Source organism: Symphalangus syndactylus, chromosome 7 (assembly GCF_028878055.3).
Source record: "Symphalangus syndactylus isolate Jambi chromosome 7, NHGRI_mSymSyn1-v2.1_pri, whole genome shotgun sequence".
Classification (NCBI taxonomy): Eukaryota; Metazoa; Chordata; class Mammalia; order Primates; family Hylobatidae; genus Symphalangus; species Symphalangus syndactylus.
Window position 1 is genome coordinate 32,522,788 of NC_072429.2, and position 27,234 is coordinate 32,550,021.

The window sequence follows — 27,234 nt, forward strand, 5'->3', positions numbered from 1 at the left end:
TGTGTCATTTCATAGTTCCAAGATGCTATGCCTCTCTGCAATTGGTTCTAAGAATGGTGAAAATCCAGCTAAGGACTTAGTCCTTTAACCTGATAGCTCCTTCTGAGATGCATCAGTAATTAGCGTAGAGAGACTGTGGTTTTCTTTTCATAAGCTCTAGCCTATTTTATCTACCCCTATAATTTTCTCTCTGCCCTAGCAGTGAGCAACTTTTACTTTTGAATGTTTAATTTGTCAAAGGCCTGAAAGCACACTGAATGCTGCCTCCGAGAGAACTCCACAATGTGGTGTATGTGAGGCAACGTGGGCTGGGAGGTCTATGCATTCTGAACCCAGACCAGTGATGGACAGAAAGACTGTTCGGTCCTCTGGTTATGTATGAGCTGCTCGATGCCCAGGTATTCCGATTTGTTAGCACAGGCTCAAACACAAACATGAACAAACACATGCATACATCCCAATGTCCATTGTTGGAGTGAGGGGGACACTTTTCACTTCCTGCTGGGGTGCCCAGTTTGAACAGAAGGAGCTTCTTATATTTGGGGTATCACAAGCTCAAAAGCAAACAAGGAGCACTGGCCTGGACATGCTGTGGCAAAAGACTCTCAGCCCTGGAGAGGCAACTTGTTCCCATTCAGGGACCCAGATGGCTGTCTGGGTGGAGCCACAGATGACCCACATCACCCAGAAGCCAGGTGGTATGATGTGAGTCTTGCCAGCAATGCCACATGGCTCCTCAGTACCTATTCCATTTGAGTCTGTCACAGCCTGACCTTCCACCACTGGTTACCCGATTCTTGTGGGTCACCACTGCCCTCCTCTGGGGGGCATTAAGAAATTATACAAGTCATATTAATATGTGCTCATGTTAGAAATTGTTGAAAATCAGATATGAAACATAAATTAAACACCACCAATTAACCCACGGTCTAGATGGCCTCTTTTAATACCTTATGGTCTGTTGAGGCTTTCACATTCCTTTAGCAGAAAATCCTTGTGGACCAAAAGGTCATCCTTCCTTATTCCTCATTGCACAGTTCAGTACAAAATAACATTTAACTGAGCCCCCAGTATTTTTCAGGGATGACATGAGCCGATCAGAAACCAAGTAACCAAGCTTGGGTCCCAGGAAGACATTTCTGCAATGAGAACATGAACAGCTGACACACAGTAAGAGGGTACTCTGTACCAGGCATGTGCTAAGCATCTTCCATGTATTATCTCCCTTAATGCCCTTGATGATTTTACAAGGTGGGACTGTGATCCTCATTTTAGAAATGAGAAAATCGAGGTTTGGAGAGTTGGAGGATCTTATCATTGCTGGTAAGTGGCAAAGCAGGGACTGAATCCAGGTCAGGTTGACTCCAGAGCCTGTGCTCCTAACTACTGTGCTTTCCTTTAATAGTGGAAGCACATGCAAAGATCAGCAGCAGCTCTCTAGGAAAGGATTAACTTTGGAGAGGGGGACCAAGGGCAGTGGAGGTCTCCTAAGCAGAGTTTCAGTGAAACTCACCAGGGTGGACACTCTAGACAGGAAAAAACAACCCATGCAAAGATACAGAGTTTTAAAACATCTGAGTACACAGGGAATTAGAGTCCCATACATTCTAATGATAAATCTTTTTAATAAACAATTTGTAATTTCTTTCCATTGAAAGGGTGCATTTCTTAAGTATGCGTGAGTATCAAATATAGGCTTTGCGGGAGAAACAAAAATTTAGCCTATAAAGATTAAGACACAAATCTCCAGCTGGGAGGGGAAGATGTTAAATCTCTAAAACCTTTTGGGAAATAAATTCTTGGATCAACCACTTTCTTTTCTCCAAGATAGTATTGTTTTTTAATTAAATGAGAAATACATAAACATATTCTCCTTGTGAAAAGAAATAAAACATTATAAATACAAGAGAGGGTGAAGTTTCTTTCGACCACGATCTTTAATCTGGTTTGGCTCCCCTGTCTCATAGGTAACCACTGTTGGGACTTTGGAGTATATCCTTCTGTGTCTTTTTCTATATGTTTATACACATATAGTTGACACTGAAAAGATATGGTATTGGTTGTATTCTGTGCTGTATTATATAGGTGGTTGTACAACTCGCTTTTTTTCACTTTATAATACATCTTAGAGCTCTGCTTATGTCATGTGGATCCAGTGCATTTTTTTCTTTTTTCAGATGGAGTTTTGCTCTTGTCACCCAGGCTGGAATGCAGTGGTGCAATCTTGGCTCACTGCAACCTCTGCCTCCTGGATTCAGGTGATTCTCCTGCCTCAGCCTCCCGAGTAGTTGAGATTACAGGCATGTGCCACCATGCCCGGCTAATTTTTGTATTTTTAGTAGAGACGGGGTTTCACCATGTTGGCCAGGCTGGTCTCGAACTCCTGACCTCAAGTGATCTGCCTGCCTCAGCCTCCCAAAGTGCTGGGATTACAGGTGTGAGCCACCGCACCCAGCCCAGTGCATTGTTTTTAATAGCTTCATCATATTCCATATTAGAGATATGGCATTGCTTATTTCCCTTAGCCTACTGATGAATACTGAGGTTGCTTCTAATTTGGTACTATTACAAACAGTGCTGCAGTGAGCATCTTTACGTATGCTCATGGTGTAAATAGTGAAGAATTCTCCAGGATAGACACTGAGAAGTAGGATTCCTGGATTACAGAATATGCACATTAAAATTTTTTTGATACTTCCAAATTGCCCTCTGAAGTGGCTTTCCCAATTTTAGTCCCACCACCAAGCAGTTCCTATTTAGAATGGTGAGAAGAATCTTGGGAGGGAAGATGGGGTAGAGTGAGAAGCGAAGCTGTATTTTAAATGGCATACTTGATATAATAAAATACTTAGAAAAATAACTACTGTTTTCATAATACAAACTAGACAGGCCTCCAGCCCTACTTTTAGAGCTGGTCAAAATCTTGGCTTGGGGCGATACACAAAAGGATGGTCCTTCTCAAAGAGGAAGCCATACCCTGGCCCCCCAAGAATCTCTGTAGGGTGATGGGGAAAGGATATAGGATTTACAAGTTTTTAAAACGGAAGTGTTTTTTCTTTTCTCTCTCTCTTTTTTCTTTTCTTTTTTTTTTTTTTTTTAAAGAAAGAAACAGAGCCCTTTTAGGATTTAGGTGAAGGTCACTGACTTAGGGCTGGGAAGAAGGGGCCAAGTAGGTAGACTGCAGTCTCCTCCCCAGGCCTCCAGGGTCACCTTGTGTTTTAGGAGGCATGTCTGGTCACCATCAAAATCGGGCTGAGCATGAATTCCCTGGGGCCAGAGGCAGGACTGCTCCACCGACCTCATAAATCTCTCTAGGGTCAAACACTCCTGTCCAGCTGGTCTGAGTGGAGAGGGCTTGTTTAACTCACACAGCTCAAGATTTCAGGGGCAAAATGCGGCTCTAGCAAAAAGCTGCCTCTGCGGATGGCTGTGGTTAGGAAGGTGCGTTTACCATGGCGTTAATGGTACATGAAGGAGGAGACAGCCCTTCAGGAGAGAGCCCCACTCCGCTCCAAAGTGTGCACCAATTAAGATGATTACTGGTTTCCTTACAACACAAATACTAATGGCCTGTCACACTCTGGCATATTTTTCTTGGTAACCTTCAACTCCGAATGATTAATAAGGCTCTTGTGGCAAAGGCTCATACACACGCAGGCAGAAAACAGGGGAAAAAATAATACAACATTCTGACGAAGGCATATTCAATGAGGCAGGGGTTTGTGAAAACAAGTTCTGAAGGACCGTGACTGTTTGGGAAGCCCCGGCCACGATCAGTGGGGACAGTGTCCTGAGAATGCTCTGAGCAGTTAGGATGAGGACTAGCCATGCGACCCCACAAAGGTCAGTTTCCTGCCCTGGCCCTTGGCGTCATGTCTGTTGAATGGGGCAGTAATCCCTCTCCTGCTTGCCAGGCAGGATGTTTGTAGTGAAGGGTGCTTAAAGAGGCAGAGAGTGGGAGCACCGTCATTACTGGCAGTGGTGAAAGTGGAAGAGGGCACACAGGAGGAGTGGGAGGTAGCACAGTGTGTGGGAGACAGGCTCTATGTGTGGGAGAGAGGCTCTAAGAGCAGCCAGACTTAAATGGAATGTCTACTTTTCCAACAGACCAGCAAGCTCTGCCAAGTTACTTAAATTTCTCTAAGCCTCAGTTTCCTTATCCGCAAAGTGGGAATAATAAGAGAAGCGTTTTTCACTGGGTGTTAGGATGATATAAGGTGATATCAGAATGGTCAGCAGGCCCAGTGACTGAGACAGACCAACATTTATACTTGGTGGTGGTGATTGTTATTATTATTGTTGTTGTTACTCTAAGCCAGGAAAAATGGCATCAGCCTTGGAGTCCCCAAGGAGACCCTACTTTCCCAATTTGCATTTACTAGAGACATGTGCCCCCATGCAGAACATTTCAAATCCCATTCCTTCCCCTTATCAAGGTCAGACGAGGCCTCCAATTGTGCTACACACAATTCCCTCCCAGTGTTCCATGGGCTTTATTTAGGGAGAAAAATGGTAAAGAGTGTTTTCCACTTGGCCTTTTCAGAAATGTGAACCGCCAGGTAGACGTACCAATACCTCACTGATGTTTTTTGTGTAATATTCAGTAATTACTGAGGATGTAGTCAGAAGAGGTTTTGCCTGACCATTCTGGGGTTTTCTTTCCCTATTCATTTTACATAAAGTACTGTGTAAAGTCCTCTCTCCCACCCAATTGTCATCCCTAAACCCTTCCCATGAAGAAATTTTGGAGTATGCTGAGCCTTGGGTAAGTCAAATGTCCACCTCAGCTCACATAGGGAGCGGCCCCTGTGGGATGCTTAAGGGGCCCCCAGGTTGGAAGTCTGGGAGTCCTGAGAGCAGAAGAGGGGCTCACACACTCCCAGGGCCAGGCAGCTAAGGGATATGTGGGAAATGGGCCATAGGGAAGCCTGCAAACCCAACTGTGGCCTCGTGGGAATGAGGTCTCGAAGATGATATCAGGAGAACTGGAGAAGCAGATTTTTATGGGAGTTCTCATATTGGCAATTCAATCAGATTTTAAAAAATTATTTTGAAGGCCAAATAAGGAGGTTGATGGGGCTGTTTCCAGCACTTTGAAAGGAACATAAACTCTTCAAAGCCAGAAGTTTATGACCTAGAGCAAAGAGGAGTAATTCACCAAATGCAGTTCTCTAAGACCAAAGGCATTTAATGGATTGGAAAAAAGAAGACAATAAAAACCACCTGTAATTCTACCACCCAGACCACTATTAACATTTTGATATATATACTTCCAAGCATTAAAAAAATCCACATATACACCTATACTTACAGACGTGTTGCTTGGTTTCCATATTTCATAGGAATGGGCCCAGATATACATCACCATTTGTAGCCTTGGCTTTCCTGCACTTAACCCCTACCTTGCAATCATCTTTGCAGGCTGTTGTTTTCCGGCAGCTCCCTTACACCAAACCCTCCTCACTACCAAAATTTGCTCACTTGGCAGTTTTTCTGGGATGGGCTGAGCCAATGTTTCCCAAATGTAAGTAATAAACGGTCCCCTTTAAAAGAAAAAAAAATATTTGTGGCCTCTTCTACAAACATACCCGGGAATGTATCTAAGAAATACTAATCAAAGAAACCAAAGTTTCTGTCTTTTAATCGTGAATTTTCACTACAAAGAGGAGTATCATAGTTGGTAAAAGAATCTTTTAAGACACTAAAAATCAAAATAAAAAGACAGGTAAAATTCCTGTCTACCTCTTGGATGCAGTGAACCCTCATTCGAGAAGCACTGGTCTAAGGCATGATAATGGGTCCCTCAAAACCCAAGGTCCTTGTTGGTTCGGCCTCTGTAGCCCTCTTTATCTGGGCCCAGCCCTCTTTATTCTGGCCCTTCCTCCCTAATGAGGGACCTTAGAAACTGCACAGGTCACTGGTTTGCACCCTGTACACCCTGGAGCCCTGGAGTGCAGCCCAGGTTCTCCCAGGGTCTCCCTTCTCCCACCTTTAGCGGGAGTAGGCATCCTTTACAATTTTTTCTACATGAGGCTCTTGGGTAAGATTTATTTCGAAAAACGTTTTTACTATTGAAAAAAGGAAAAAAGCTTGAAAAGCACAAATGTAGGCCATTCTCTTCATATCACAGATGGTGAAATTATGAATCAGAGAGGGCAGGGCTTCCTGGGCCACCAGCAAGTTTGTGGCAGACAGGCCTGAGACTTAGGGCTCCCTCCCCCAGCCCTGCCACACCTCAGATCCCTCTCCCAGAGCCTTTCTCATACCCAGCCCCCAGCCCTCACAGTACCCTGCTTCACTGTCTCCTTGCTTTCCCCAAAATAAGCATCAACTTTTAAGAGTTCCCTATGTATTTCCTCTCACATGCAGATGGGAAGACACAAAAGCAACGGGTGCAGAAGTCTCCAAATGGAATCCTGGCATCATCCCAGAGCTGCGTATGCTGAAGGGTCTCTAGCACACAAAGGGAGAGGGAGTTGATGCAGTCGGCGGATCTGTAATTGCAGACATAATCTTTTTAGCTGGAGACACCTTTCTGATTCCACCGAAGATGAAATGAATTCAATTTGAGAATTCATTCCCATTCTAAATACCAAAACAGAGGCTTTCAGGAAATGAAGGCTCTCTCCGTCACGGAGCCAAATGTCTGACAGTGGCAGCCAGGTACTGGGTCTGTGACCTGGAAGAGGGAGAGGCTGGGAGGTACAGGGTGGAAGGTAGGTGCCTTGGTGTAGACCTAGCTTCTAGGCAGGGTGAGCCTTGCCTCAAACTTGCCATGTGACCTTAGGCTACTCATGTATCCTTCCTGAGCATCAATGTCCTCATCTCTAAAATGTGTTCACTGGATTGTAGTGAGAGTGCAAATGACGGATGGTGCCTGGAGGCAGGCTGATGTGTTTTGTCACTTAGCTCTAGCATGTCAGATATCTCATCTGCAGAATGGGAGCAAACACATTTACTAATGGGGAGAGAAGTAATACTGGTGTCAGAGATTCTCCATAAATAGGATACCAAAAAAAATCACTTCTTTCTTTGACATGCAATGGCAGCTGCTGCCTCAAACATGTCATTTTTTGGCGAGTGCTGATATCAACAATGAGCTCTAAGGCATGCATACTCCCGCTGGAGTTGGCCCTGGCCCTTCCTTGGCTCCCTCCTGAGCTGGAGAGGCAGGGCCAGGCCCAGAATGGGAGGGGGAGCAAATAGCGAGGGGCCAACCATTCAAGCTCCAGGACCTCCAGGGAAGAGAGGGCTGGGCCACAGCATCAGAGAAGCCTTCTCAGAGGGCAGAGGGCCTGATTTCCCTGGGCCTCTAGGACAAGTGGGACTGGCAGGAGGCAGATAAACAGATATGCATTGGGCCATGAAAGCATGTGTGATGATGAGAGAGGGTGATGGGGGAGGAGCAGGAAGGGGGGTTGGACAGGAAGGTGGGGCCCTGTGCCTCTGTCTCCTGGCAATGTCAGGCCTGACCTTGGGAGGGCAGATACTGAGCCCTGTCCTGCAGCAGCATCCAACCCTCATCTGTCCCACCCCAGCTCTACAGCGTGCAAGACAGACAGCGTGTGTGCGATACATTTCAAAGGGTCATTCTACATCTATCATGTGGATGCCATAATTCAGCACATGCACAAACAGTACCACAACAACTTGACAGTCTGGCTGGGGCAATGAGAATTAGATAAGCAAAAGCAATATCCAATTTATCAGATGGACTTGGAGCGGAGAAGAAAACACATATGACTGATGATGTCCACGAAGTGACAGGATCACACGGATATACCCAGGGTCATGTACAGTTTCCATGCCTGGGGCTCTAAGAGCTATAATGGCATCTCTTTCTCCCACCCAGTAAAGCACAGGGTACAGCAGATGTGTGAGTGTCATGATATAAAGACATACTAGACACGAAGATGTGTGCCTTCTGCAACGTCCTTAACTGTCTCCTCTCCCCAGTGATACCCCCCAACCCGAATGCCCCAGCATCTCACCTGAATCAGGTCACAGGGAGACTCAGATGAAACATCACACACTATACTGGGGCATGGGATGTGGCTTTCTGAGTAGCCACCAAAGAACTGGATGACACAACTGGGAAGTCAGTTCGGACTATGACCAATGGGAAGCAGGAGACGAGAGACAATCAGGTAGAAAAACTTCCTCTTCTCTCATCTACGGACTCCTCCGAGATGCTGTTCCCCCTGGTGAGCTACTGAAGCAGTGCCCCCATGCTGCGAGAGCACATCTGCTGGGTGTTGGCACTACTGTGAAGAGAAGGCTGCAGTCATCACCCCTCAAGTTTTCCTGAATCACTTTCCCTTTCATCCTCACCGTCGCTGTCTCAGGCTCACACTCCCCTTCCCCAAATAAACCATCAGTGACTTAATCCTTCCTTAGTCTCTGTTTTCTAGAGGACACGGGCTTAAGTATGACAAAGAATAACCATACATTTGATCTAATTTGTAAGATAAAAGTAAGTCATTCACAAACATTGATGCTTTTGGAATGGTCACAAAATTACTTGTGACACCCTTACAGCACCTCATAGCCCATAGTATCTCACTATGCTAGGGAATGGTAGGTTAGAATACAGAGTGCTGGTGGGTTGTGATTCAAGTACTCAAAGGCGCTCTCGTACCTATTCATTAATTCAACAAACACTTAATGATGTCGCTATACGTCTAGCATTGTGGCGGGTGCTGGGACACAGAAGTAACTAAGACATGATCCATGGGAGGGTCAGCATGGGAGTACGAGGGCAGGTGCCACATGAGATCTGGGAGTCAGGGAGGGTGAAGAGGGAGGTAAGGCTGCTCCCTGTCTGAGGACAAGAGATGGGGAAGGCATCGCAGAGGAGGGGACTCTTGAGTTTGGTCCAGAAGGACGAACGGGATTTGCCAGGAGGAAAAGTGAGAGGGAATGAATCACTCTTTTCTCCAAACTTCCACTGCCTGTTGCCTATTCTCTCAGAGCGTAGACTTCATTTTCCTATAGAATCTCAGGCCCTCAGAGCAGGGCCCACGTCTTCTTGTTCATCAGGGTACCCTAAAGTCTAGCGCATGGCCTGGCTTGTGGCAAGGGCTTGGCAGAGAAAGACACAGACAGCCCAGCTCAGTGGTCTAGCCCTCCCTTCCACCCAATGCGCCTGAGGGACATTGCTCATTCCTTCCCACTGGCCACAGTGACTCCAAGGAGCTGTGCTCCCCTTGGAAGGTGGGGTGCTGAGGACAAAAGTCCTTTTTGCAGCTTTGCTTCACTCCTCTGGGTGGTGTGGAAAGTGTTTCCCCTGTGAGAACCTTAGCCAGGGGTTGGTAATGATTAAATTGAGTACGGTAGGATGATATTTAGAAAGTTGTTTTGGGGGTGGTGGTGGCATTGCAATCTGTTTTCACTCATAATTGCTGCTTCACTAGCTCCACCACAACCCAAAACAAAAACAGAATTCACCTTGAACTCCACTGCCCTCAGAGATGAAAGCCATAATCAACATCAGAAAACAAAACAAATGAAAGTTTTCAGCAAAAACCAAGGTCCTGACACAGCAATCTGTGTGGAGGAACATCTGCTGAGTAAGTAACCAGCCCTCCGAGGCCTCATCAGCGCCCTGGACTGCAAACTCTCCTGGACTTGGGGAGTGGGCAGTTATCGGAGAGGAGCGGGGAAGAGGTCAGAGCTGGCGAGGATTCCTGGATCCAAGTTCACCTTCGGATGACACAGAGCTTGAGACAGAAGGAAATTGCATTCTATGTAAAAAGTTTGCATCTTTGTCCACCTGAGTTGGGCGACCTGTGAAAATTTCTTCCCTGCCATAGCCATATCCCGATGCAAGACGGCGGGGTGGTCAAGGTTTCTTAAACCAAAAGGCTTTGCTCAATTAACACAGTTTAAAAGGCTCTGTGGCATTACACAGTGCTAACTGGGCCTCTGCATGAACAAACATGCAGCTGACAAAATTAAAAAAAATGGCACAGGACAGGGACAGGTCCAAGGCCAATTCCTCTCCTCCTGAATGACAGGCAAGACCTCTGGGGGCAAGATGGTAGAAAGCAGTGGTAGAGACCTGGGGCCTACCCAGCCCAGGGAAGCTCCCAGCTTCCGTTTACTAGCTGTGTGATCTTGGGTCAATTACTTAACCTCTCCCAGCTGCAGGGTTTTCATGGGCAAAATGGGGATAATATTGTACCTCCTTTACAAGGCTGCTGTGAAGAATTACTGAGATGTGAGGGTAACTCACTCAGAACTATGCCTGGGACATAGTAAGCACTTTATCTAGGGCCAGGATCCCCAGGTGGAAACCCAAATTAAACAGGTGAACTTTATGTCCACTTGCAGAGGGGCTGTCAGCACTCAGTTATTCCCACCAGTGGGCCATGTTGAGTTTGGGGTGTGGAAGAGTGGTTGGAGCCGGGGGTGGCTGAGTGAGCCTTCCCTTGTGAGCCCTGCCTGGGAACAGTCCCTGAGGCCCAGGTCAGGGTGCTGGGTGCAGAGTCAGGCCAGGAATGGCCAATGCTAGAAACTCAGGTATCTGGTAAACAGATACAGAGTGGGTACTTCATAAATATTCCCTAAGTGAATCAATGGGCTTTGGAATCATCAGCTGGCTGTGCATCCCTGTACACGGCACACAGCCTTTCTGATTCTCATTTTCACCTCTAAAAAGGTGATGATAATGTCTTCCTGTTGGGGTTGTTGCAAAGTTAAAATGCAGTAAGTAAAATACATGGCACAAAGTAAGTGTTCAATAAATGGTAGCCATTGAATTACACTGTGAACTAGGAGCAGGAATCAGAAAATAAATGAGTCATAACTGAAGGGAAATAACTCTACTTAGGTGTGTAACCTCAGGCAAGCCATTTTCCTTTATTAAAGTCTCAGTTGCTTCACTTATAAAGTGGAAGCAGTCAGATGGCCTAACCCATAGGATTGCTGTGGGGATCAGGCAAGGTACCCAAAGTGAAAACTTTGTAAAGTCTAAAGTGGTGAATGGATGCTAGTGGCTGAGCAAAGTCAAGCTGGACTGCGGGTTACAGAGGAGTGGAAGCCACTCAAACCAAAGGAGCCAGGAACAAGGTGTGTGCACAGTGAACCAAAGTCACAATGGCCTTTCCAATTTATCATGTTTACTACGTTGGATATTTTTTCTGATTATAAAAATATTGCATTGTAGAAAATTTGGAAAACACATAAAAGCAAGCAGTAAAACACAGAAATCTTCTGTGATTCTATCACCTAGAAATAACCATGGGTATTTGGTTGTGTTTCAGTGTGGCACTGCCTTAGGTGAGCCCAGGTGAGCTCCAGATGAATGGACACAAGGCTGCACACTAGAGTGGTTTGAGGGCAGGCCCTCAGGTCAGCTGCCAAGTTCAAATCCTGTCTCACCTCCCACTAGACGTGTGGGGGAAGATTCCTCACTTCTCTAAATCTCAGTTTCTTTGTATGTAAAATGGGGATAACAATAACATTACTTTCTTCATAGTAGTGAGGAATAAACAAGGTAATGCACATCAATTGCTTGGCATAGCACTTGTCACATTATACGAATTCAATCAGTATAGCTATTACTTTCATACATACATACATACTCACAAAATAGGATATTTTTGGTAATTATCATGTCATCAAAGTTTCTTCTACAACAGTAGTTCTCCCAGTATTTCCTGGGAACTTGTTAGAAATGCAAGTTCTCGGCCAGACTTGACCTGCTGAATCAGAAACTCCAAGTGGGGGGACCCAGCAAACTAGGTTTTAACGAGTTCTCCTGGTGATTCTGGTGCACCCTCAAGTTTGAGAACCACTGGCTTACAGCATATTTTTAATGGCTTCACAGAATTTTCTACCACGATTTACTTACTCGGTCTCCTTTTTTCAGACACTTAGGCTATTTGCTAGCGGTGTGCAGGAGCAAGCTTGCACAAGCTCACAAGAAGCAACTGTGAACATCTCTTCCCGGCTCTGTTCCGTTGGTAGCTTGAAATCAGCCAAGGTGGGAGTTTTTACGCCACAGAAATCAGCAAATGCAACAAACCAGGGCTCCTCCCCTTCACTCCAGCTTGTTAACTTTTTACCAGCATACTACTGGCTATTTCCATTGGTTTTTGTATGATAAGCAACATTATGGTGAATAACCCTGCACATACATCTATTTAACTATCTTCGATTGTCTCCTTAGAAAAATCTCTAGAGATGTAATTGCTAGATCAAAGGATATGCTCATATTTAAGGTGTTTTGATACAAACTGCCAATTTGGTCTGTCAGTTTATACTCCCACTAGCAGAGTAGGAGTGAGTTTATTTTCCTGCACTGGTTGCAATGGACATTTGAGCTGTGGACTACGGACCCAGGATCCTGCACCATGCCCCAGCCATGCTGAAGAACAGAGCAAGTCCTGACGTTATAGAACAACCACTGCCCCCCACCCCATTCTCAGTGCCTCCAGTTCTATGGGGACTACACTCTTTTTTTTTTTTTTTTTTTTAAAGGAAAGCAAGTTTATTAGAGAAGTAAAGAAACAAAAAAATGGCTACTGCATAGGCAGAGCAGCCAGGGACTAAATGTTAACGGCTGTGTCATGTGTTCCACACTTGTCTCTCTAGAGTAGGGCTGTCCGACAGAATTTTCTGTGATGATCTGTATCTGTGCTGTCTCACATACGGGTACTGAGCATGTGAAATGTGGCTTGTGTGACTGAGGAACTGAAGTTTTAATTTTATTGAATTTTAATTTAAATGTGAATAGCCACATGTGGCTAGTGCCTACTGTAACAGACAACACAGCTCCTGGAATTAAGGAGGGACCAGGGCTTATGGTTCTTCTATAGCTGATAACCATGGTGACCAGACATCCTGCATTACTGGTCTCAGCTCTAATTTCAAATAGTCTGTTCCCACTGACTCATAAACACTAACATACTGAAAGTTAAAAAAAAATTTTTTTTTCAGAGATGGGGTCTTGCTATGTTGCCTAGGCTGGAGTGCAGTGGCTATTCCTAAGCACAATCCCACTACTGATCAGCACAGGAGTTTTGACATGCTTTGTTTCCAACTAGGCTGGTTCCCTCCTCTTTAGGCAACTTGGTGGTCCCCTGCTCCTAGGAGGTCACCTTATTGATGCCAAATTTAGTGCAGATACCCGATCAGCATAGTGCACTAAAGCCCCAAACTCCTGGGCTCAAGCTATTCTCCCACTTCAGCCTCCGGAGTAGCTAGGACTACAGGCACACACCACCTTGCCCGGAGAAATTTTTTAAATGTCTGGAAATTCTGATATTTCAGAATTTAAATTACAACTCCCAGACTACTCTTTCTACCTGGAATCCTTTGTCAGATTATGTGTCTCCTTGGGGATCAGGAAATGATCTCCAGGCTTAGCAGGGAGGACAGAAGTATAGTAACTCAGGAGGTGCAGCCTCCTGACAATCACTGCTCAGGACTGCTGAGAGGCCATCCTGCCTCGGTGCTTTTGCTTATGCTGTTCCCTTAGCTCAAGAAGCCCCCTTTACTAGGCAATGACATCTATCTAGGAAGCCTTTCCTGATTATTTTTATTTAAAATAATATAAATAAAGGGTTCGCTGTCTCTGTGGCCACTTAAACATGGCTCATAAAGTCTAATCTCAAGTGAGAGCATTGAGCCACCCTGTTAGGATCTATTTAACCCCTACTTCAGATAATACTTGAAAAACTAATAACTGGGTTTCTTATTCCAAAGCTGAACTGAAATGGCAAATGAGAAAGGGTACAAGCCTTCTAGGGACAGACACACTGGAGGTGACAAGAAGCAAACATCATCTAAGAGTTATGCAGCAAGGGAGAAGATTTAGAAAAAGATATAACTGATATTAAGACATTGAAAAGTTACCAATTTATAACTCTTAAACTCTAGGGAAGAAGTGAAGAAAGTCATCCTAGGGTTCTAGGATTTAAAGCTTGACAAGATCTTAGAAGTCATCCATACTTTGTAGATGCAGACGCTGAAGCACAAAGAAGTGATGTAATTTGCTCAAGATCACAAAGCTATTTATTTACTGGTAGGGCTGGAACCAAAGCTTGTCTACTTGTTCTCATACCAACACCTAGAAAGGCCACTAATGGATGTTCTACTCCACAATGCCACTGAATTGATGAGGTATTTGTGGAGGAAAAATAATAATTCCCTACCCCTCTACACAAAGATATTTTCTCTTATCACTGATGACAAACTCTGGGAAAGAATACCTCTCCATAGAGAGGCAGGTGTCAAAAGGAAGAATAAAACAATAGTTGGCATTTATAGCTTTATGGTAAGAATAGCACAACTTGGAGGTGATACAATATTTGAAAGGGCATTCTCTAATTGGGGTAATTAATATCTAAGATGGTATTACAAATGGACAATGTGACCAAAGGCTGTAATAAAAATGAAATCCCCCAAACATATGGCTGTCCATCAAAATGCAAATGACAGAAGAGAAACAAACGACTGATGATATACAAATGATTTCAATGCTCTGTACATCACAAGCCATTTATTTTGGGGCTTGAGCCATGGAGGAAGAATAATACGATTGATCTAAGGCAGCTATGAACCACCACTGATAATAAATATACATCTTCTGGCTCTATGCAGGAACAGGTATTCAGAACAAGGTGGTTCACACAGACAGACAGCTCTTTAAATGATACCTTGCAATTACATTACAGCCTTCCGGCAGACAATAAACTTTCAATATCTTGAATAATTTAAAATTTTCCCGTGGCATGAAGGTTGAAGGGAAAGAAAATCAGACTGTATTTTAGAGGGGAAAAAATTCTCAGCAAATCAAACGTGGGGATTGATAGCCAAGTAGAAAAATGTCTGGTTTTTCATTCCTTCTCCTTAAAGGTGAATATTTTGTCTGGCTCAACTTGGTCCCTGATTTTCAAAGTCAAAGTGCTAAGAGTGAATGGTTCTATGAGAAATAAATGAAGAAAACATAAGGCATTAAATCCTTAGAAGTAGACCGGGTGTGGTGGCTCACGCCTGTAATCCCAGCACCTTGGGAGGCAGAGGCGGGAGGATCACTTGGGCTCAGGAATTTGAGACCAGCCTGGGCAACACAGCAAGACCTTGTCTCTACTAAAAAGTAAAAATTAGCTGAGTGTGGTGGTGCATGCCTATAGTCCCAGTTACTTGGGAGGCGAGGTGGGATGACTGCTTGAGCCCAAGAGTTTGAGGCTGCAATGGGCTATGGTTGCATCATTGCACTTCAACCTGAACAACAGAGCAAGATCCTGTCTAAAAAAAAAAAAAATCCTTATAAGTTATTCCTATCATCACATAGGAGGTAACAGGAAGTAATGCATAATAGTGTATCACTCTTGATCCAAATAAATTTGAGTTTGGATTCTGACTCTGCCATGCACTTGTCCAGTTTACACCTTCCTAATCCTTAGTTTCACCTCACTGAGTCCTGTGAGGTTGGCACTGTCGTATATCAGACAATGCCAGACAACAATGCCAACCTCACAGGACTCAGTGAGATCATAAATGAACAGATCTTGGCACACATTAAGTGTTAATAAATGGTGACATTTATTACTGTTCTCATATATTATTATTAGTGATGGTTTAAGTTTGGGATCTTCAATGTGGAAACAGAAAGGAGGATGAAAGAAAAAGAAGGGATGAATAAACACAGAATTTCCTAGCAAGGAATGTTATGGTATCAAGGTTGATGGATGCTCTGAGCCAGGCACTGTTCTAAGCTCTCTACACACAATATCTCAATTAATCTATTAAACTCAGAGAAAGTAGCCCAGTTTTACTCAATTAGGCACAGAGAGGTTAAGTACTAGCTCCAAGTCTGCTGTCTGACTAAAGCTTGTGTTCTAAGAACACAAGGATTCAAAGCCCAAACAACTTAAGGTTTAAATCTTCCATTTAGCTTCTTTTCTAAAAAAAAAAATTGGCACAACTGTGATTTACACTGTTATAAAAGCAGTACTACCTATAGGAGAGTTGCTGGTCATAACATTTGGTTCCTGGTACTGCCAAGGCGGCTCCTGTAATTAAGTTAGCTACAGACACAGCACATTGAGGTATGTCCAAAAAACTTGTCATGAGACGAAATGCCTTTGTTAGTTGACTAAAAATGTTCAGTCCCGCTGAAAGTATGTACTGCATGTGCTGTGTTAGCAATTAGCTAAAATGTTAAGACAGGGCAGATACTTGAATTGCACTAGTCAAGAAATGTTATTCGAGAATGAGCTTTGGCTCATATTTTCCATACAGCCATTATGGAAAACAGTATGGAGGTTCTTCAAAACGTTAAAAACAGAACTACCATAAGATTCAGCAATCTCATTTCTGGATATATATCCAAAGAGAATAAAATCACTATCCTTAAGAGATATCTGTACTGCCATGTTCATTGCAGCACTATTCCCAATAGCCAAGATATGGAAACAACCTAAGTGTCCATCAACAGATGAATAAAGAAAATGTGGTGTGTGTGTATCTATCACACACACACACACACACGCATACACGAATATTATTCAGCCTTAAAAAAGAAGGAAATAGCCAGGCATGGTGGCTCATGCCTGTAATCCCAGGCACTTTGGGTGGCTAAGGTGGGTGGATCACTCGAGCCCAGGAGTTCAAAACCAGCCTAGGCAACATGGTGAAACCCTGGCTCTACAAAACACACACACACACACACACAAATAGGTGGGTGTGGTGGTGCACAACTGTAGTCCCAGGCACATTGGGTGGCTAGGGTGGGTGGATTGCTTGAGCCCCGGAGTTCAAGACCACCCTGGGCAACATGGTGAAACCCTAGCTCTATAAAAAAATACAAATAAAAAAATACACCGGGTGTAGTGGTGCAGGCCTGTAGTCCCAGCTACTCAGGAGGCTGAGGTGGGAGGATTGCTGGAGCCTACAGCAGTCAAGGCTACAGTGAGCCATGACTGGGGCACTGCACTTCAGCCTGGGCAACAGAGTGAAACTCTGTTTAAAAAAAAAAATAAATGAATAAAAAATAAAAAAAGGAGGAAATTTGCTGCTTGTAACAACCTGGATGAACTTGGAGGACATTATGCTAAGTGAAATAGGCCAGACACAGAAAGATAAATACTGCATGATCTCACTCATATGAGGAATCTAAAAAAGTTGAACTCATAGTAACAGAGCAGAATGGTGATTTCCAGGGGCTCCAGGTGGGGGAAATAGGGAGATGTGGGTCAAAGGGTACAAACTTTCAGTTCAAATATGAGTAAGTTCTGGAGACCTAATGTGCAGCATGGTGAATATAGTTAATAATACTGTATTATGTACTTGAAGTTTGATAAAAGAATAGATCTTAAATATTCTCACCACAAAAAAGGTAGCTATGGGAGGTGATGAACACATTAATTAGCTTGATTGTGGTAATGACTTCACAATGTATACATATATCAGATCATCACATTGTACACCTTAAATATACACAATTTTTACTTGTCAATTATCCCTCAATCATATGTGGGAGTGGGGGGAGGATAAGTTTTGATGCATCTTTGGCTCATTATATTAAGTCAGCAGAGGAACAAAAAAGGACCCAACTAGAGTGTCCATACCTGCTGCTGGCAGATCTGCCTTCTGAGCACGTGGGCAGTCCTGCCACTGCAGCATGCCCGCTGGGGACAGCCTGGACTTGGGGGCTATGACTGTAGGCCTGATTTTTGGAGGGGCCTGGCAGCTTGTCAGGGCTATGCCTGGCCAGCAACAGGTGCTCCCTGAAGGTGGAGCAGGACTTGTCATTACCCAGCCGTATGACTTTAGGAAGTCCCTAAATGTATATTCTCATCTCTAAAATATACAGATTGGGTGAAGATTCCTGCAAACAGTGCAGAAATTCCCTGAACTCTGAAGTCATGCTGCCTGGGAACACTTGGCTTCTAACATCAGTGGAAAGCCTTGATTTCTTCTAGATTTAAAAACAGACTTTGTGTGTGGGTAACTTGCAAATACCTGAACTTGAGGTTTTGCATGTGGAGGGCTCGCCAAGAGATAGGATCCATAGGAATGTAGAAGAAATATTTAAAAATAAAGGTTGAAATGCGAATAGAAGCGGAATATCTGTTCTTGAACTCAGTCTACCACCGCCTTTTTAAGAAATGTATTGGCCAGGCGCAGTGGCTCATGCCTGTAATCCTACCACTTTGGGAGGCCGAGATGGGCGGATCACAAGGTCAGGAGATTGAGACCATCCTGGCCAACATGGTGAAACCCCGTCTCTACTAAAATACCAAAATTAGCTGGGCATGGTGATGCACGCCTGTAATCCTAGCTACTCAAGAGGCTGAGGCAGGAGAATCACTTGAACCCAGGAGGCGGAGGCTGCAGTGAGCCGAGATCGTGCCACTGCACTCCAGCCTGGGCAACAGAGTGAGACTCTGTCTCAAAAAAAAAAAGAAAGAAAGAAAGAAAGAAATTTATTTTGTAGTGGAAGGAACTTATGGACTGGGATACAAACAGGGTCTTCTAAAACCTGGAGGGAGTCATGGGAAGATCAGTATAGATGCAGATCCCATTGATGAACCCTTCAAAGAGTGTGATTCTAATTTAATATGAATATGAATTAGCTATCCAGTTAATCATGACACAGCAGGACAAACACACACAGGAGCACAGAGGTAGCCACCAGGATCAGCGACCTGGCCTCAAAGGACACTTGCAGCAAACCCAAGCCAGTGAGTATTCTGAACCAAAGGAACTAAGACCTGGGGTGCCCTGATATCAACTTTCCTATGTCCAAAGCCACAAAGATGTTAGAAGTGGGCTCATATGGAGGAAGCATTCTGAGGGCAAAAATGTTCATGGGTGAGTTTTATATGTCCCAAGAAAGGCCACATGCTGGAAAGTAGGGCTTTTTAACCAGGTACCCTGAGGTTGGAGGAGATATGATCTACCCCCAGAATTGATGGGATGAGGCAATAGAGAAAGGAAATTTCTAACTGAGGACCAGGTAGGGCCTCAAGCACATTCTTCTATAAAATATTTTTTTATTGGACATTTCAGGAGGAATTTATTCCATGCCTAGTGAATTTAGAGTTATGGGCTTGGTTGAGGCCTCAAACAGGTGATTATGGTAATTTAGAGAGAAAGTACTAAGCTATTTCTGTCACAAGGCCGGCCCAACTTGAAAATAATAGTGCCTCCTTGTGTTTATACAGTGCTGAATACTTTCCAAAGTGCTTTCCCATCTATTATCTCATTTGATCCTTACAACGGGCCAGAGATGTCAGCTGTGTCTCTGCCGTGGGGCTTTGAAGGAGAGCTTTCCCCTCTCTGGGTGTCAGTTTCCCTACTGAAAAATGAGGGGACTCTTCTCATCACTCAGCATTTGTTCTCATCAAATATCTCTTGAGAGCTTCTACCAGCAGTAACATCTGAAGGCAGAGTTTCTCAGCTCAGGGTCCCAGAACTGGCTGCATCACAATCCTCAGAAAGCTGGTTACAACACAGATTCCTGGACTCCACCGAGACTGAGGACCTGGACACTCACACGGCCCGGGGAATCTGCATGTTAAACATTCTTCCCAGGTGATTCTTATGCACACCAAAATTTGAGAACCTCTGTTCTCATATTTCATAACTCCTCAGCTCTGAGATCTTGTCACATAAACCACATGTTGCAACTGAAAAAATCCTGAAAAAGTATAAAATTCTGATGAGTGAGGAGAAAACAGTCTAGTGCTGGCTGAGTGTATCTGATCATCCAGATAATAACAGCCTCTCAAGGATATAATTAGTGCCCTCAAAATTGGAATATATGACTGTTTAATAATTTAAGTGAGATCATCAGGATTAATGAATAGCAGCTGAAATTAAATGTGAGACCATAAATCCACACAGGCCTGTTATAGCAAGGCAATTATTTAGGACAAGACATCCTGGAAAACAGGGGTCTGGCCAAGGCTGTAGGCATCTTAACTTATCTCCTCCCAGAAGGGCCATGCATTTTTGCTGACCCAGGGTATACATTCAAAGACATCACTATCCAAATCTATCACAAAGCACACTTAGTGACCTGCCAAGCCTGGAATCCTGTGTTTTCCAAAAGTCTGAGGATCTTTTCAACTCTATCAAAATAATCTGAGATGTCTGTTAAGAATGTAGATTCCTGAGGCCCACCCTAGAACCACCAAATCAGAATCTCTATGGGTGGGCCCTGGTAACCTGCATTTAACAAGCTCTTCAGTCGATGCTGATAAGGATAAGAGTTAAGAGCCATTGCTTGAACCCAGATGACCTGGAGACCATGGGGGCACACTCCAGGTTTGGAATGTCTGCTTTGAAGGTCACATTTTTCTCGGCCACCAGACTAGAAAGTTCTCCTCAGGGTTCTCTCCTTCTGTGAAAATCAGCACCCTCTTGAACGTCCTCATTGCATTGTTTAGCTCATTAATCTCGCATTTTTAATTTCACCTCATTCCCATAATGAGACTTTGAGGTAGACAGGGTAGCGCAGCATTTCAGGTAACAGTAATAATAACAAGCATCACCATAACAACAGCATCATTAACAACAACCACTGAAGGAATGACGACCATGTGCCCGGCCCTGTCATGGTGCAGTACCTTACTCAGTCCTCACCCAACCTGCAAAAGGGAAGACAGTACTTATGGCTTTGGGGTTAGTCATGACAGAAAATCAACTCCGACTAGTTTACACAAGAAGAGAATGTACTGGCTCATGGGATGGGGTGGGACTGGTCTGAGGCACATCTGGACTTAGGACCCAGCTGGCATCCTGACTACGTCTCCATCCCCCTGCAGCCTAAAGGGGGAAAGGACACAGGGGTTTGTGTCTACTGCAAAGAATATTCGGCATCACTTTGCTCAGGAAGAAGGTCTATTTACAGGTCATTTTCATTCCTTCATGAGTTCAAATTCTGTCGTATGGCAACAGAATGTGAGTGCTGTGAAGGTTCAGGGCTAGTCTTTCCTCTTGCCTGGTTAAGACAAATCTGCTAGCTGGTGTGGAGGCTCTGGGAAGGTAATTATTAGTTTGAGTTTTCTATTAACAGAGACTGGAGTGAGGTTATTATTTAGAATATTCTAAACCATATGTTCTGACAGCATATAGAAAAAAACAATTTCTGAGAAGACTGGACAGAAAGCATAGCCTTATAATTCCACCTACTTTCACCTTCACTGCAGATTATTAACAATGCCCAATAAATCTCATTCATTAACAAGCCCAGGAGTGGAGGACAAATAGGAGATGACAAGAAGTTATTGGTTATTTTGAGATTCCTGGTTGCTTATAAATAAGGTGGGCATCTCTGAAGAGGTCTGCATTTATAAAATAAGCAAATAAAATAATTTTATTATTATTCTAGGAGGAATGAGCATTTTTGTCTTTTAGGTGAAGGAACTGAGTGAACATGAGGATCCCCAAAGGTTGGAAAAGGCAGCCTGCATCTGTGAATACTTTACAGGAATTAATGTCACTAAATCACACGAGAGGAAGGGATGTTACTTTGGCCTTAACACGTGTCTATTTCTTTGTTCTACATAATGATGTAAAAATCCCACTTTCATGAGATTTCGGTATTTGAGACAGCAAAACAAGAGAAAAAGAGGGAAAAAAGAAATTAAACTTTCAATACCCATGAACACTATATTAATGTACAGTGGTGGAATTTTCTTTTTAAAAAAACTTGAAATAAATAAATGATACATAAATGTGTATATTTGGCCTTCTTGATCTTTAGAGCTGTCAACTGTTGCCTATTTTTGGTTATGAAAATTGGTAGCATTTTAAGCCTCTGATGTAAACAGCTCTAAAGGTGCCTCCAGATTCAAATCAAAACATAATTGACTCTGGAGTTGTGGTTGTCTGATAAAGATGTGTTTGAAAGCTTCAGGGGCTGGAAGTTCTTTAAGGAAATTGGGAAGAATCCCTGAAGTATCTCTGTTTGCAATGGGTTTACTTGGAGGCTGCCTGTGGGTTGGGTCAGGCAGTAGGTTAGAACTAATGCCTACTTTTTGGCCAACGTGCTTCATTTGCCTGTTAGAACCAACATTATTTAGAGGATTTATAATAAATGAAGATAGAAGAACATACCTATTAGACATATAGACATGTATCAAAGGTCATGCTGGAGCCATTTCATATCACTATTTAAAAGTTTTTGTTTTATTTAGGAGGCGGGGCACACAGAGAAGGGGAATCTCTTGGATTTTGGTTTGAATGCTCTACTAAATGTGAATTTTTCCTTTAGGCAAATGTTGTCCATAAAGAGGCTTCCTATAAAGTGAAATATAATGTATTTAAGTCACTTACAACAGTGCCTGGCACATAGAAAGTGCTATATAGGTGCTGTGTCGCATTATTATTATTGCTATTACTGCTTTTTTCCCTCTGTGATGCAGGCAAATGAGCACTTTCAGCTCCCCACTTACTAAGCTTGAGAATGTGAATGACGGGAATAGGACTTGGCTGGTGTGCACTAGACCAGGTTAGTTATTAAGGAACCTACTGTTAGGTTGGTACAAAAGTAACTATGGCTTTTCCTATGAAAGGTAATGGCAAATACCGCAATTCCTTTTGCACCAACCTAATACTTTTATTTCAGCCTCAAATCTCATCTCTCCTCAAACCCTGAGTAGATAAGAATTTACATCAGGCCTCAGCTGGCAGGAAGGCCCAGGAGCTTTCCGAAGGAAGACTATGACAGAAGGGGGCAGTTCCTCTGCCCTCTCCCTGGGGACATTATCCAGGGTTCCCCAATCTTGCGTTCCATTGGCTTTTACTCCCCCACACTATGTTTTTAAGGAAACACTAAAACAGTGGAAAAGGTTAGACTTTAATCCTCATAAGAAAATCAGGAGAATATCCGTGATTTACCACACTCTTACTGCACCAAGTTTTTAAAATGTAGAAGGTTCACCCACGTCAATAGAAGCGTCACCTTTCTGAAAATATAATGCAGCTATTTTCCACTACAGAAACAACTCTTTCCCAAACATTGGAGCTTTTGATTCTTCAGATGTAATCTGAGTGATTTATTTGATTTTTTTTTTTTTTGCTCTCCCAGTAAATCATTTATACAGTACTTGATTCACAAAATCCTGAGTTTTTTTTTTTAAAGATGCACAAAATATTCCATAGATATATTGACTCTTGCATCCTGTGTTTCTACTAGATATCCACCAAAAGGTTTATAGATTTCCCTCATAAACTAATTGATATTCTGTAACAGTTTTAATCTTCTTAGCTGTTCTCTCCTTTGGAGTCTGAGGGAGAAGCGTTTAGGATGTCAAAGATATGAAAGGAGAAGAGAATCAAGAAAGCCTGTAGATTTCCTTAGTGGTAAGGCACCCTGGAGACTGATACTTGAGATGTGGGACTCTTAAGATTACTGAGCCCATTGTGGGGATGATCAATCTCTTCTGTCAATGCGATTCCCAATGAGGAGGAGATGATTATGAGGGCAGGTAAGCAGCTGAGGCCACCTCCCAACCATCTCTCCAAGCCTTAGCTTCATCATCTGGAACAGAAGTCACTTCCCCTGCCCTTGTACTTTTGTAGCGGGAAACTATTTCACCTATAGGGGAGGTTGTGGAGGTGAGGCCGGACAGGCTGAAGTAAAAACAGTCACTGTGCCTGCACGGCTGGCTTTATTTGTCCTCCTTGTGCCATGCTTATTGGCCGATGTTGCCCTGCCAGCAAGGCCATGGTTCCATATCTGCTAAGCCTGTCCCTGGGTCAGTCGTTCAGAAGAAAAGGGGTACAAAGAGATTCATGTTGTGTTCTCTGGATCAGCCTCTGCAACAATACAGCTGATATTCTGGTCTTGCTTGACTCCTGTCTCTATGTCACCATTGTCTCAAAGTAGAAGAGATGGGTAGTCATTTCACAATGACAAGGGGAAGGGACTGTAAAAAGTTAAGTGAAAGAAACCAGGATGCAAATTTGTATATGATTGAATGTTCACTCCACAGAGTGCCCATAAAAAGGGACTAAATGTAGATTCCCCCTATGGAATATTATCTAGCTATTAAAAGACAAATGGGTTTGCTCTGTTTCTACTACTGACTTGAAGGATGGCTGTGATACATTAACAGAAAAAAAAAAAAGCTGTAGCTTTCTGCCCGTGGGCACCACTGAGGAAGCATCATTAAAGTCTCCTCCCACTGCCATCATGTCTAAGTCAGAGCCTGCTAAAGAGCCTGAGCAGCTGAGGATGCTTTTCATTGGAGGGCTGAGCTTTGAAACAACTGATGAGAGCCTGAGGTCTCAAATCTCAGCCTCAAATTTTTGAGCATTTTGAGCAATGGGGAATGCTCAGAGATTGTGTGGTAAGGAGAGACCCAAGCACCAAGCACCCCAGGGGCTGTGGGCTTGCCACCTATGCCACCGTGGAGAAGGTGGATGCAGTCATGAATGCAAGGCCACACAAGGTGGATGGAAGAGTTGTGGAACCAAAGAGAGCTGTCTCAAGAGGAGATTCTCAAAGACCAGGTGCCCACTCAACTGTGAAAAAGATATTTGCTGGTGGCATTAAAGAAGATGCTGAAGAACATCACCTAAGAGATTATTTTGAACAGTATGGAAACATGAAGTGATTGAAATCATGACTGATCGAGGCAGTGGCAAGAAAAGGGGCTTTGCCTTTGTAACCTTTGACGACCATGACTCTGTGGATAAGACTGTCATTCAGAAATACCATCCTGTGAATGGCAACAAATGTAAAGTTAGGAAAGCCCTGTCAAAGCAAGAGATGGCTAGTGTTTCATCCAGCCAAAGAGGCTGAAGTGGCTCTGGAAACCTTGGTGGTGGTTGTGGAGGTGGTTTTAGTGGGAATGACAACTTTGGTCATGGACGAAACTTCAGTGGTTGTGGTGGCTTTGGTGGCAGCCATGGTAGTGGTGGATATGGTGGCAGTGGGGATGGCTATAATGGATTTGGTAATGATAGAAGCAATTCTGGAGGTGATGGAAGCTACAGTGATTTTGGCAATTACAACCATCAGTCTTCAAATTTTGGATCCATGAAGGGAGGAAACTTTGGAGGCAGAAGCTCTGGCCCCTATGGTGGTGGAGGCCAGTACTTTGCCAAACCATGAAACCAAGGTGACTATTGCAGTTCCAGTACCAGCAGTAGCTATGGCAGTGGCAGAAGATTTTAATTACTGCAAGAAAACAAAGCTTAGCAGGAGAGGACAGCCAGAGAAGTGATGGAAAAGCTACAGGTTACATCAGATTTGTGAACTCAGCCAATCACAATGGTGGCAGAACCTAGCTGCTACAAAGAAGACATGTTTTAGACAAATACTCATGTGTATGGGCAAAAAACTCAAGGACTGTATTTGTGATTAACTGTATAACAGGTTATTTTAGTCCCTGTTCTGTGGAAAGCGTAAAGCATTCGAACAAAGGGTTTTAATGTCGATTTTTTTTTGCACCCATGCTGTTGATTGCTAAATGTAACAGTCTGATCATGACGCTGAATAAATGTGTCTTTTAAAAAAATAGTTGTAATGTATACAGTATGATCCCAATAAAAGAGGGGGAAAAAGCATGTAAAGCTTAGGAGTAAAGGTTCTGGAATCAGAATGGATGGTTTTAAATCAAAGCGCTGCCTCTTTGAGCTAAGTACACATCAGCAACTTACTTGTGTCCCAGTTTTATCATCTGTAAAATGGGGACAAAAATATTAAATTTATAAGTAGAAAAAAGAGGTCTGATATCATTGAGGCCAGTATGGTTTTCACACTGGGCATGACAGAACATACTATAGTGCTGTGATAATAAATGAGTGAATGCACTTAGCACACAGTAGAAGTGTTGCTATATGTTAGTATGATTATACAGAATGGTCTGGGATGATACATACCAGACTGCGAACATGAATTTCCTCAGTGGGGTGGGACTGGAGGGGAATTGGGAGGGTATGAAAAAGGAAACAGAAACGATAAAACACTGAGAACAAAAAGAAAATTTACAAATGGCAGATAGGCATACAAAAAGATGCTCCATATCATATGTCATTAGAAAATTTAAGTGAAAATAAAAGTGAGAGACCACTAAGCAGCTACTGGCAACATCCCAAACACTGACAATATCAAATGCTGGCAAGGAAGTGGGACAGCAGGAACTCTGATTCATTGCAGGTGGAAATGCAAAATGGTACAGCCACTTTGGAAGACAATTTGGCAGTTTCTTATAAAACTATATATACTCTTACCAAATGATCCAGCAATCACACTCCTTGGCATTTACCTAAGTGAGCTGAAAATCTATGTCCACACAAAATCCTACATAAATGTTCATAGTAGTTTTACTAATATTTGCCAAAACTTGGAAGCAGCCAAGACGTCCTTCAGTAGGTGAATGGATAAACAAACTGTGGTATATCCACACAATGGAACGTTATTCATCACTAAAAAGAAATGAACTATCAAAGCCACAAAAAGACATGGAGGAACCTTAAGTGCATATTTGTGAGTGAAAGAAGCCAGTCTGAAAAGGTTTTATATACTGTATGATTCCAACTACATGACATTCTGGAAAAAGTAAAACTACAGTGATAGTAAAATGATTGGTGGTTGCCAGAGCTTAGGGAAAGGGAGGGATGAACAGGTGGAGCACAGAGGATTTTTAGGGCAGTGAAACTACTCTGTATGATGCTATAATGGTAGATATATGTCATTGTACACTCGTCCAAATCCATAGAATGTACAACACCAGAGTGAACCCTAATATAAACTATGGATTTTAGGAGAAAATGATGTATTGATGTGGGTTCAGGGATTGTAACAAATGTACCATTATGGTATGGGATTTTGACAGTGGGGAACTCTCTGTACTTTCAGATGAGATTGGGTGTGTTCAGGGTAGTATGGCCATGGATCTACCTACTTTTTACTTAGTTTTGCTGTGAACCTAAACTGTTCTAAAAAATAAGGTCTATTAAAAGAAAAAACACTGGGGCAAAAAGCCTAAATATTAATACTAATTGCCTCCAGGTGATAAGGTTATGGACGGCTCTTTCTGCATTTCCCACATTTTCTCCTCGACTCCCAGCCTGTGCTTGTCCTGCTCTTTCTGCCTGGAACATTCTTCCCTTCCCTAACCCCAAGGAGTAATATCTACAACCCTTTGGATTAAATTTCGCTGGAATTTTCTCTAGGAAGTCTGCCCTGCTGTCCCCTGTACTCTACACTGCCTGGACTTTCACCAGGTAGCATGTATTTCATGGTCTCACGGTCTTAACAAC

General features: G+C 43.3%; 1 protein-coding gene and 1 pseudogene across 4 annotated transcripts in view; one reads left to right on the forward strand and one right to left on the reverse strand.

The window, feature by feature from the left end:
* GALNT10 (polypeptide N-acetylgalactosaminyltransferase 10) overlaps positions 1-27,234 on the reverse strand; it is a 232,165-nt gene that overhangs the window by 58,381 nt on the left and 146,550 nt on the right. The window lies entirely within an intron of this gene.
* LOC129486120 (heterogeneous nuclear ribonucleoprotein A1-like) lies at positions 24,054-25,144 on the forward strand (annotated as a pseudogene).